Source organism: Amborella trichopoda, chromosome 3 (genome assembly GCF_054954075.1).
Source record: "Amborella trichopoda isolate Santa Cruz 75 chromosome 3, AtrichopodaSantaCruz75HAP2 v2.0, whole genome shotgun sequence".
Taxonomy (NCBI): Eukaryota; Viridiplantae; Streptophyta; class Magnoliopsida; order Amborellales; family Amborellaceae; genus Amborella; species Amborella trichopoda.
The window spans coordinates 37,904,144-37,918,745 of NC_142338.1; positions in this window are offsets into that span (position 1 = coordinate 37,904,144).

The following is a 14,602-nucleotide window of genomic DNA, read 5'->3' on the forward strand; positions in this document are numbered from 1 at the left end:
TCAAAAAAGTCAATACCATTGAGAAGGACAAACTAGGGAAATCACAAGAATAAAACCCATACCCTTGTTAAACAAGATGTGGTATTTCGTATTAGGGAAACCCCACCTTGTTTGGTGAATAATCTTTATAAAAAAACATCCTTACCATGTTGAAAACTTGCAAAATGGATCATCGATTGCTTGTATGAGGTGGACACAGTATTATAAAAAAAATATTCACCTCTACAGAAAATATTTTTTTTCTCTTCTTTTCTTTCCCAAATTTGTATTGACACACATAGGACAATAAATAAAATATTAATAACTAATAGAGAGAAAGCACATCAAAATCCATGTAAGACCACTAATAGATGAGATATGAATACTACAGTAACATATATGCAACATACAATAGAACCATTTTACAGGATAATATACAAATAAAATTCAAAACAATTAACATATCAGCACCAATTAACAATTTTTAAAAAAAATTAGCACCATCTAGAGGGAAAACCCTAGGGAAATCACAAGAATAAAACTCATTCCCTTTTTAAATAAGATGAGGTATTTCATATGAGGGAAATCCCACCTTTCTTGGTGAATAATCTTTAGAAAAAAAACCAACAAAGGAAATGAGAAAACAACCTTACTAGGTTGAAAGCTTGTAAAATAGATCCTCGGTTGCTTGTATGATACGGACATAGTATTAAAAAAAAATATTCAACTCTGCAAACCTTTTTTTTTTTTTTCTCTTTTTTTCCTTCCGGAATTTGTATTGAAAAACACAAGACAATAAATGAAATATCGATAACTAATAAAGAAAAAACACATCATAATTGACAGACGAGAAAAAAAACTATACTAACAGAGATGCAACATACAATAAAACCATTTTACTGGAGAATATACAAAATGGATCGTACACAATATCAAAAAAAATAATATTCGACTCTGAAAAAAAAAATTCTCTTTTTTCTTTCCAGAATTTTTATTGAACTACATAAGGTAAGAAAATACTACAGTAAAAGGGATGGAATATACAATAAAACAATTTTACTACAGTAAAAGAGATGGAATATACAATAAAACAATTTTACTACAGTAAAAGAGATGGAATATACAATAACAATTTTACTTAAAAATATACACATGTGATTCCAAACAAAGAAATAAACAACAACTTCTTAGGAACCAAAGTCCGACAACAACAAACTAAATAATTCACCGAATAACACTAAATCAACATCGAATGACAAACAAAAAACATCGAAACCATAATGCTGCTACGATAGTCACGAAGAAACAAAGAAAGAGAAAACAGAAAAATAAAACAACAAAAACACTCATACTTACATTTTTCTACATAGCAATATGTTTTCCTATACTTAATAAAATAAGCCAAAAATAAAAAACCAACAAATTTTCATTAGTAAATCATTGGAAAAGTGTTTGTAATTGTAATTAACAAATCCGCACTAATAGACATTTCTCTTAAAAAATCAACAGCTTCTAGAATGAAAAATAAGAGAAATCCCAAAACTAAAACCCATACCCTTGTTGAATAAAATGAAGTATTTCGTATAAGGAAAACCCCACCTTGTTTGGTGAATAATCTTTAAAAGAAAAACCAACAACAAATAAAGTAGGAAAAAAACACCTTACCATGTTGAAAGCTTGCAAAATAGATCCTCGGTTGCATATATGATAGGGACACAGTAATATAAAAAAAAATCGGCTCGGCATATTCTTTTCTTTTTTCTCTTTTTTTGTTTATAGAATTTCTTTAGAAACACATAGGACAATAAATAATATATCGATAACCAACAGAGAGAAAGCACATTAAAATCGATAACTAACATAGAGAAAGCACATCAAAATCTATGTAAGACCATTGACAGATGAGATAAAAATAATACAGTAGCATAGATACAACATACAATAAAACTATTTTACAGAAGAATATACAAAACAAATTCAAAACAAAGAAATAAACATCAACCTCTTAGGAACAAAAGTCCAACAACAACAAACCAAAAAATTCACCGAAGAATACTCAAATCAACATCAAATGACAAAGAAAATACATCAAAATCATAATGTTGTTACTGTACTAAGCTTGAAAAGAAAAAAAAAAAAAAAACAACAACAAAAACCCATACCCAAATTTTTCTACATAGCAATTTGTTTTCCTATATTCAACAAATTACGCCAAAAAAAAAACAAATTTTCATGAGGAAAACATAGGAAAAATATTTGCATTAGTACTTAACAAATCAACACCAAGTAACAATTCTCTCAAAAACTCAACACCATCGAGAGGGAAAAACCAGGGAAATCACAAGAACAAAACACATACCCATGTTGAACAAGATGAGGTATTTCATATGAGGGAAATCCCACCTTATTTGGTGAATAATCTTTTGAAGAAAAACTAAAAAAGAAAAAACAACCTTACCATGTTGAATGCATGCAAAATGGATCCTCGGTTGCTTGTATGAAGCTGACACAGTATTATAAAAAAATATTCAGCTCTACAAAAAATACATTTTTTTTCTCTTTTTTTCTTTCCAGAATTTGTATTGAAATACTTGAGACAATAAATAAAATATCAATAACTAACAGAGAGAAAGCACATCAAAATCGATGTCAGACCATTGATAGATAAGATATGAATACTACAGTAACAGAGATGCAACATACAATAAAACCATTTTACAAGATAATATACAAATAAAATTAAAAACAATTAACAAAGCAACACCAATTAACATTTTTATTAAAAAATCAGCACCATCTAGAAGAAAAAGTCAAGGAAATCACAAGAATAAAACCCATACCCTTGCTAAATAAGATGAGGTATTTCGTGTGAGGAAAACCCTACCTTGTTTGGTGAATAATCTTTAGAAGAAAAACTAACAACATAAAAAGAGAAAACAGCGTTACTAGGTTGAAAACTTGCTAAATAGATTCTCGATTGCTCGTATGATGCGGATTTGTATTAAAAAAATATTCGGCACTACAAACTATTTTCTTTTTTCTCTTTTTTTCCCCTCAGAATTTGTATTGAAACACATAGGACAATAAAAAAAATATCACTAATAGAGAGAAAGCACATCAAAATCGATGGAAGACTATTGACAAATGAGATAAAAATTCTACAGTGACAGAGATGCAATATACAATAAAATCATTTTACTAGAGAATATACAAACAAAATTCAAAAGAGAGAAATAAACAGCAACCTCTTCGGAACCAAAGTCCAACAACAATAAACAAAATAATTCAACAAAGAACACTCAAATCAACATCGAATGACAAACAAAATACATCGAAATCATAATGTTGCTATTATACTAAGGAAAAAAAAAAAACACAGAAAAATAAAACAACAAAAAAACCCATACCCACATTTTTCTACATAGCAATTTGCTCTCCCTTATACAATAAAATAAGCCAAAAATAAAAACGCTTCAAATTTTCATTAGGAAATCATAGGAAAAATATTTACAATGGTAATTAACAAATCAGCAACGATTAACAATTCTCGCAAAAAATCAGCAACATCGAGAAGGAAAAATCAAAGAAATATCTAGAATAAAACTTAAACCTTGGTTGAATAAGATGTGGAATTTCGTATGAGAAAACCCCCACCTTGTTTGGTGAATAATCTTTAGAAGAAAAACCAACAAAAGAAAAAGAGAAAACAGCCTTACTAGGTTGAAAACTTGCAAAATAGATCCTCGGACTCTTGTATGATGTAGACATAGTATAAAAAGAATATATATTCAGCTCTGCAACTCCTTTTTTTTTCTCTTTTTGTCCATCCAGAATTTGCATTGAAACACATAAGACAATAAATAAAATATCGATAACTAATAGAGATAAAGCACATCAAAATCGATGTAAGACTATTGACAGATGAGGTAAAAATGCTACAGTAACAGAGATGCAACATATAATAAAACCATGTTACTCGAGAATATACAAACAAAATTCAAAAAAAATAAATAAATAGCAATTTGTTCGCTTGTACTTATTAAAATAAGACAAAAATAAAAAAGCAACAAATTTTCATGGGGAAATCATATAAAAAAATTTGCATTGGTAATTAACAAATCAGCACCAATTAACAATTCTTTCAAAAAATCAGCAGCATCTAGAGGGAAAAATCAAGGAAATTACAAGAATAATACCCATACCCTTGTTGAATAAGATGAAGTATTTTGTATGAGGGAAACCCCACCTTGTTTGGTAAATAATGTTTAGAAAAATAACTAACAAAAAAAAAAAAACAAAACAACTTTACCATATGGAAAGATTGTAAAATGGATCCTCAATTTGCTTGAATGAGAAAAACACAGTATCAAAAAAAAAATTCGGCTCTACAAAGAACAAAAAAATTTCTCTTTTTTTCATTCCAAAATTTTAATTGAAACATATAGGACAATAAATTAAATATTGATACCTAATAGAGAAAAAGCACATCGAAATCGATGTAGGACCATTGACAAAGGAGATAAGAATACTACAATAAAAGAGATGCAACAAAAAAAAAAACCATTTTACAAGAGAATATACAAACAAAATTAAAAACAAAAAAATAAACAACAGTATTTTAAGAACCAAAGTCCAACAACAACAAACCAAATAATTCACCAAAGAACACTCAAATCAACATCGAATGACATCCAAAATACATCGAAATCAAAATGCAGCTGCTACTCAGCTAGACAAAAAAAAAGAGAAAATAGAGAAATAAAACAACTAAAAAAGTCATACTCACATTTTTCTACAAAGCAATTTGTTCTTCTATACTCAATAAAATAAGCCAAAAATAAAAAAACAACAAATTTGCCTGAGGATATCATAGGAAGAATATTTGCATTGGTAGTTAACAAATTCGTACTAATTAACATTTCTCTAAAAAAATCAGCATATAGGAAATAACTAGGGAAATCACCAGAATAAAACTCATACCCTTGTTGAATAAGATGAGGTATTTCGTATAAAGGAAACCCCACCTTGTATGGTGATTAATCTTTAGAAAATAAATAGACAAAAAGAAAAAACAAATGGATCCTTGATTGTTTGTACGAGGCATACACAGTATTAAAAAATTATTATTTGGCTCTGCAAAATAAAAAATCTCTTTTTTCTTTCAAGAATTTTATTGAAACACATAAGATAATAAATAAAATATCCGATAACTACCAGAGAGAAAGTACATCAAAATCGATATAAGACCATTGACAGATGATATAAAAATACTACAGTAACAGAGATGCAACATACAATAAAACAATTTTACTTGAAAATATACAAACATGTTTCCAAATAAAGATATAAACAAGAACCTCTTAGGAACCAAAGTCCAAAAACAAAAACCAAATAATTGACCAAATAACACTCAAATCAACATCGAATGACAAACAAAATACATAGAAATCATAATGCTGCTACTATAGTCAGAAAGAAACAAATAAAAATAAAACAATAAAAAAACTCATACCCACATTTTTTTACATAGTAATATGTTTTCCTTTACTAAATAAAATAAGCCAAAAATAAAAAAACAACAAATTTTCATGGGTAAATCATAGGAAAAATATTTGCATTGGTAATTAACAAATCAATACCAATTAACAATTCACTTAAAAACTTAGCAGCATCTAGAGGGAAAAGCTAGGGAAATCCTAAAATTAAAACCCATAGCCTCGTTGAATAATATGAGGTATTTCGTATGAAGGAAACCCCACCTTGTTTGGTGAATAATCTTTAGAAGAAAAACCAACAACAAAAACAGAAGGAAAAATAATCTTACCAAGTTGAAAGCTTACAAAATAGATCCTCAGTTGCATGTATGAGGCGGACACAGTATTAAAAATAAAAAAAAATTGGCTTTGCATATTCTTTTATTTTTTTTCTCTTTTTTTCATTCTAAAATTTCTTTAAAAACGCATATGATTGTAAATAAAATATAAATAACTAACAGAGATAAAGCGCATCAAAATCATTGTAAGACCATTGACATATGAGATAAGAATAATACAGTAGCAGGGATGCAACACACAAAGTCCAACAACAACAAAACAAATAATTCACCAAAGAATACTCAAATCAACATCGAATGATATACAAAATATATCGAAATCGTAATGGTTCCACTATACTCAGCACGAACGAAAAATAGAAAACTGATATATAAAACAACAAAAAACCCATACCCCTAATTTTTCTACATAGCAATTTGATCACCTATACTCAATAAAATAATCCAAAAATAAAAAAGCAACAAATTTGATGGGAAAAATCTTAAGAAAAAAATTTGCATTTATAATTAACAAACCAGAACTAATTAACAATTTTCTTAAAAAATCACCATCTATAGGGAAAAAACCAGGGAAATCACAAGAATAACACTCATACCCTTGTTGAATAAGATGAAGTATTTCGTATGAGGGAAACCTCACATTGTTTAGTGAATAATCTTTAGAAGAAAAACCAACAAAAAAAAAGTAGAAAAAACAGCCTTACCTTGTGGAAAGCTCGCAAAATGGATCCTCGGTTGCTTGTATGAGGTGAACACGGTATTAAAAAAAGTTATTCGGCTCTGCAAAAAAAACTAAAATTTTTCTCATTTTTTTCCAAAATTTCTATTGAAACACATAGGACAACAAATAAAATATCAATAGCTAAACTGAGAGAAAACACATCAAAATAAATGTGAGACCATTAACAGATGTGATAAGAATACTACAATAATAGTGATGCAACATAAAATAAAAATATTTTACTTGAGAATATACAAACAAAATTAAAAACAAATAAATAAACAACAACCTCTTGGGAATCAAAGTCTAATAACAACAAACCAAATAACTCACCAAAGAACACTCAAATCAACATCGAATGACAAATAGAATACATCGAAATCATAATGTTGCGACTGTACTCAACAAGAAACACAAAAAGAGAAAACAAAAAAAGAAAACAACAAAATAACCCATACCCACAATTTTTTACGTGGCAATTTGTTCTCCTATACTCAGTAAAATAAGCCAAAAACAAAAGAGCAACAAATTTCATGGGGAAATCATAGGAAATTTTTTTGCATTGGTAATTAACATATCTACACCAATTAACAATTCTCTCAAAAAATGAACACCATTTGGAAGGAAAAACCAGAGAAATCACAAGAATAAAACCCATACCCATGTTGAACAGAATAGGTCTTTCATATGACAGGAACCCCACCTTGTTTGGTGAATAATCTTTAGAAGAAAAACTAACAAAAAAAAAGAAAAAACAACCTTACCAAAGCTTATAAAATGAATATTCGGTTGCTTGTATGAGGCAGAGATAGTATTAAAAAAAATGTCCACTGCTGCAAGTTTTTCTTTCTCTTTTTTTCATTCCATAATTTTTATTGAAACATAGGACTATGAATAAAATATCGATAACTAACAGAGAGAAAACACATCAAAATCGATGTAAGACCATTGACATATGACATAAGAATAATACAATAGCAGATATGCAACATAAAATATAACCATTTTACAGGAGAATATACAAACAAAATTCAAAACAAAGAAATAAACAACAACCTCTTAGCAACCAAATTCCAACAACAACAAACTAAATAATTCACCAAAGAACACTTAAATCTACATCGAATGACAAACAAAATATATCGAAATCATAATGCTGCTACTATACTCAGTAAGAAATAAAAAACAAGAAAACTGAAAAATAAAATAACGAAAAAACCCATACCCACATTTTTCTACATAGCAATTTGTTCTCCTATACTCAGTAAAATAAACCCAAAATAAAAAAACAATAAATTTTCTTGAGAAAATCATAGGAAAAATATTTGCATTGGTATTTAACAATTCAGCACCAATAAACAATTCTCTAAAAAATCCAGCACTATATAGAGAGAACACCAGGGACATCATAAGAATAAAACCGATACCCTTGTTGAACAAGATGAGGTATTTCGTATGAGGGAAACCCCACCATGTTTGGTGAATACTCTTAGAAGAAAAACAACAAAAAGAAAAGAAAAAACAATCTTACCATGTTGAAAGCTTGCAAAATGGATCCTTGATTGCTTGTATGAAGCGGACATAGTATTATAAAAAAAAATATTCGACTCTACAAAAAATGATTTTTCCTCTTTTTTTCTATTCAGAATTTGTATTGAAACACATTGGACATTAAATAAAAAAATCAAGAACTAACAGAGAGAAAGCACATCAAAATCGATGGAAGACCATTTATAGATAAGATAATACTATAGTAACAGAGATACAACGTACAATAAAACCATTTTACAGAAGAATATACAAACAAAATTCAAAACAATTAACAAATCATCATCAATTAACAATTCTCTTAAAAAATCAGCCCCATCTAGAGAGGAAAAACCAGGGAAACAACAAGAATAAGACCCATACACTTGTTGAAAAAATGAGGTATTTTGTATGAAGGAAACTCCACCTTGTTTGGTGAATAATCTTTAGAAGTAAAACCAATAAAAGAAAAGTAGCAAACAACCTTACCATGTTGAAAGCTTGCAAAATAGATCATCGGTTGCTTGTAAAATGCAAACACAGTATTAAATATATATATATATATATATATTTGACTCTTTAAACTTTTTGTTTTTTCTCGTTTTTTACATTCTAGAATTTGTATTGAAACACATAGGATAATAAATAAAATATCAATAACTAACAGCGAGAAAACACATCAAAATCGATGTAAAGCCATTGGCAGATGAGATAAAAATACTATAATAACAGAGATGCAACATACAATAAAATTATTTTACTGGAGAATATACAAACAAAATTCAAAAGAAATAAATAAACAACAACCTCTTAGGAACCAAAGGCCCACAACAAAAAACCAAATAATTCACCAAAGAAGACTCAAAATCAACATCGAATGTCAAATCAAATACATCGAAATCATAATGCTGCTACTATACTCAGCAAGAAACAAATAAAGAGAAAACAAAAAATTAAAACAACCAAAAAACTGATACCCACATTTTTCTATATAGTAATTTGTCTCCTATACTCAGTAAAATAAGCCAAAAATAAAAAAGCATCAAATTTTCTCTAGGAAATCAAAGGAAAAATATTTACATTGATAATTACCAAATTAGCACCAATTAACAATTCTCTCAAAAAATCAACAACATCGAGAGGGAAAAACCAGGGATATCACAATAATAAAACCCATACCCGTGTTTAATACGATGAGGCATTTCGTATGAGGGAAACATCTCCTTGTTTGGTGAATAATCTTTAGAAGAAAAACCAACATAAAAAAAAAAAATCAACTTTACCATATTGAAAGCTTGTTAAATGGATCCTCATTTGCTTGTATGAGGCGGACACAGTATTAAAAAAAAAATATTTGGTAGTGCAAAATAAATAAATAAATAAATCTCTTTTTTTTCTTTCCAGAATTTGTATTGAAACACATAGGACATTAAATAAAATATTGAGAACTAACAAAGATAAAGCACACCAAAAATCGATGTAAGACCATTGATAGATGAGATATGAATACTAGACTACCAAAGTTTCTACATACATTAAAACTATTTTACATGAAAATATACAAATAAAATTCCAAACAAATAAATAAACAACAACCTCTTAAGAACAATAGTCCAACAGCAACAAACCAAATATTTTACAAAAGAATACACAAATCAACATCGAGTATCAAACAAAATACATTGAAATCATAATGTTGCTACTATACTCAGCAAGTAACAAAAAAAGCGAAAAAAATAAAATAAAACAACAAAGAAAACCCATACCCACATTTTTCTACATAGCAATTTGTTATCTTATACTCAGTAAAATAAGCCAAAAATATGACAGCATCAAATTTTCTTCGAGAAATCATAGGAAATATATTTGCATTGATTATAAATAAATCAGCACCAATTAACAATTCTCTCAAAAAATCAGCACCATCGAGAGGGAAAGACCATGAAAATCACAAGAATAAAACCCACACCCTTGTTGAATAAGATGAGGCATTTCGTATGAGGGAAACCCCTCCTTACATGGTGAATAATCTTTAGAAGAAAAACCAACAAAAAAAACATAAGAAAAAACAACCTTACCATATTGAAATATGAGATAAGAATAAGACAGTAGCTGAGATGCAACATACAATAAAACCATTTTACCTAAGAATATACAAACAAAATTTAAAACAAATAAATAAACAATAACATCTTACGAACCAAAGTCCAACAACAACAAACCAAATAACTCACCAAAGAACACTCAAATCATCATAGAAATACAAACAAAATACATCAAAATCATAATGCTGCTATTATACTCAACAATAAATAAAAAGAGAGAAAACAGAAAAATAAAATAACAAGAATACCCATTCCCACATTTTTATACAAAGCAATATGTTCCCCTATAATTGATAAAAAAAAATGAAAAATCAAAAATCAAAAAAATTTCTTGGGGATATCATAAGAAATATATTTGCATTGGTAATTAACAAATCAGCACCAATTAAAAATTCTCTCAAAAAATCAGCACCATCTAGAGATAAAAATCAGGATATCACAAGAACAAAACCCATACCCTTGTTAAACGAGAGGAGGTATTCCATATGAGGGGGTTGAATATCTATAGAAGAAATACCAATTAAAAAAAAAACATAACCTTACCACGTTGAAAGCTTGCAAAATGGATCCTCGGTTGCTTGTATGAAGCGAACACAGTATTAAAAAAATTTATTCGGCTCTACAAAAAAAAATTAATTTTACAGTAACAAAGATGCAACATACAATAAAAATATTTTACTTGAGAATATAAAAACAAAATTAAAAGCAAAGAAATAAACAACAACCTCTTGGGAACCAAAGTCCAATAGCAACAAACCAAACAATTCACCAAAGAATACTCTAATCAACATTGAATGACAATCAAAATACATCGAAATCATAATGCAGCTACTATACTTAGCACGAAACAATAAAAGAGAAAGTAGAAAAATAAAACAACAAAAAAACCTATACTCACATTTTTCTACATAGCAATTTATTCTCCTACACTTAGTAAACTCAGCCAAAAATAAAAAAGCAACAAATTTTCATGGGGAAATCATAGGAAATTTTTTTTTGCGTTGGTAATTAACAAATCAGCACCAATTAACAATTCTCTCAAAAAATCAGCACCATTTAGAGGAAAAAACCAAGGAAATCACAAGAATAAAACCCATACCCTTGTTGAACAAAAAGAGGTAGTTCGTATGAGGGGAACCCCACCTTGTTTGGTCAATAATCTTTAGAAGAAAAACCAACAAAAAAAAAGAAGAAAAAATAACCTTACTAAAGCTCTCAAATTGAATCCTCGGTTGCATGTATGAGGCGGATATAATATTAAAAAAAAATTATTCGGCTCTACAAATTATTATTTTTTTCTTGTTTTTTTCATTCCATAATTCGTATTGAAACATATAGGACAGTAAATAAAATATCGATAACTAACAGAGAGAAAGCACATCAAAATCAATGTAAGACTATTAACAGATGACTTAAGAATAATACAGTAGCAGAGATACAACATACAATATAACCATTTTACAAGAGAATATACAAACAAAATTCAAAACACATAAATAAACAACAATTTCTTAGAAATCAAATTCTAATAGCAACAAACAAATAATTCATCAAAGAATACTCAAATCAACATCGATAGACAAATAAAATACATCGAAATCATAATGTTGCTACTATACTTAGCAATAAACAAAAAAAGAGAAAACAGAAAAATAAAACAAATAAGAACCCATACCCACATTTTCTAAATAGCAATTCGTTTTCCTATACTCAATCAAATAAACCAAAAATTAATAAAAACAAATTTCATGGGAAAATCATAAAAAAAATATTTGCATATGTAATTAATAAATTAGCGCGAATTAACAATTCTCTACAAAAATCAGCACCATATAGAGGGAAAACCAAGGAAATCACAAGAACAAAACCCTTACCCTTGTTGAACAAGATGTGGTATTTCGTATGAGGGAAACCCCGCCATGTTTGGTAAATAATCTTTACAAGTAAAAGCAACAAAAAAAAATAGAAAAAACAATGGTACCATATTGAAAGCATGCAAAATGGTTTCTCAGTTGCTGTATGAGGGGGACACATTATTAAAAAATATTATTCGGTTCTGTAAAAAAGAAAAAATTCTCTTTTTTTCTTTCCAGAATTCCTTTGAAATACATAGGATAATAAATAAAATATCAATAGCTAAAATGAGATAAAGCACATCAAAATCAATGCAAGACCATTGACAGATGAGATAAGAATACTAAAGTAACAGGGATACAACATACAAGAAAACAATCTTACTTAAGAATATACAAACAAAATTAAAAATAAAGAAATAAACAACAATATCTTGGGAACCAAAGTCCAACAATAACAAACCAAACAATTCATCAAAGAACGCACAAATCAACATCGAATGACAACAAAATACGTCGAAATCATAATGTTGCAACTATACTTAGCAAGAAAAAAAAAACAAAAAATAGAAAAATAAATCAAGAAAAAAACCCATACCCACATTTTTCTACATAGTAATTTGTTCTCCTATACCCAGTAAAATAAGCCAAAAATAAAAAAGCAACAAAATTTCTTGGGAAAATCATAGGAATTTTTTTTTGCATTAATAATTAACAAATTAGTACCAATTAACAATTCTCTCAAAAAATTAGCACCATTTAGAGGGGAAAACCAGGGACATCACAAGAGTAAAACTCATATCCTTGTTGAACAAGATGAGCTATTTCGTATGAAGGGAACCCCATCTTGTTTGGTGAATTAGCTTTAGAAGAAAAACCAACAAAAAAAAAAAGGAAAAACAATCTTACCAAAGCTTGCAAAATGAATCATCGGTTGCTTGTATGAAGCGGACGCAATATTAAAAGAAAAAAAAAATCGACGCTGCAAATTCTTTTTTTTTTCTCTTTTTTTCATTCCATAATTTGTATTGAAGCACAGATGACAATAAATAAAATAACGATAACTAATAGAGAGAAAGCACATCAAAATCGATGTAAGACCATTAACAGAAGAGATAAAAATACTACAGTAACAAAGATGCAACATACAATAAAACAATTTTACTAGAGAATATACAAACACAATTTAAAACAAAGAAATAAACAACAACCTCTTAGGAACTAATGTCCAACAACAACAAACTAAATAATTCACCAAAAACACTCAAATCACCATCGAATAACAAACAAAAAACATTGAAATCATAATGCTGCTATTGTACTCAACAAGAAACAAAAAAAGAGAAAAAAGAAAAACAAAACAACAAAAAAACTCATACCCACATTTTTCTACATAGCAATTTGTTCTCCTATGCTCAATAAAATAAGCCAAAAAAAAATAAAAAAACAAATTTTCATAGGGAAATCATGTGCAAAATATTTGCATTGGTCATAAACAAATCAACACAAATTAACAATTCTCTCAAAACTATCAGCACCATCTAGAGGGGAAAACGAGGAAAATCATAAGAATAAAACCATACCCTTGTTGAATAAGATGAGATATTTCGTATCAGAGATTGTTTGTTGAATAATCTTTAGAAGAAAAACGAACCAAAAAAAACAACGTTACCATGTTGAAAGCTTCAAAAATGGATACTCGGTTGCTTGTATGAGGTGGACACATTATTAAAAAAATATTAAGCTCTGCAGGAAAACATTTTTCTCTTTTTTTCTTTCCAGAATTTTTATTGAAACACACAGGAAAATGAATAAAATATTGATTACTAACAGAGAGAAAGCATATCAAAATCAATGTAAGACCATTGACAAGATGAGATAATAATACTATAGTAACAAGGATGCAACATACAATAAAACTTTTTTACTTGAGAATATACATACAAAATTCAATATAATGAAATAAACAACAACCCCTATGGAACTAAAGCCAACAATAAACGAAATAATTCAATAAAGAACACTCAAATCAACATTGAATGACAAACAAAATATATTGAATGACATTCCCACATTTTTCTACATAGCAATTTGTTCTCCTATACTCAATAAAATGAGCCAAAAAAAAAAAAAAACTAATTTTCATAGGAAAAGTATTTGCAATGGTAATTAACAAATTAGCACCAATTAACAATTCTCTCAAAAAATCAACGTCATCTAGAGGAAAAAACTAGGGAAATCACAAGAATAAAACGTATACCCTTATTGAATAAGATGAGGTAATCCGTATGAAAGAAACTCCACCCTGTTTGGTGAATAATCTTTAGAAGAAATACCAAAAAAAATAAGAAAAAAAAACAACCTTACCATGTTGAAAGCTTTGTATAAGGCGGACACAGTATTAAAAAAAAAATCGGCTCAACAAATTTTTTTATTTTTCCTATTTTTTACTTTCCAGAATTTTTATTGAAACACATAGGACAATAAATAAAGTATCGATAACTAATAGGGAGACCACACATCAAAATCAATGTAAGACCATTAATAAATGAGAAATGAATACTATACTTACAAAGTTGCAACA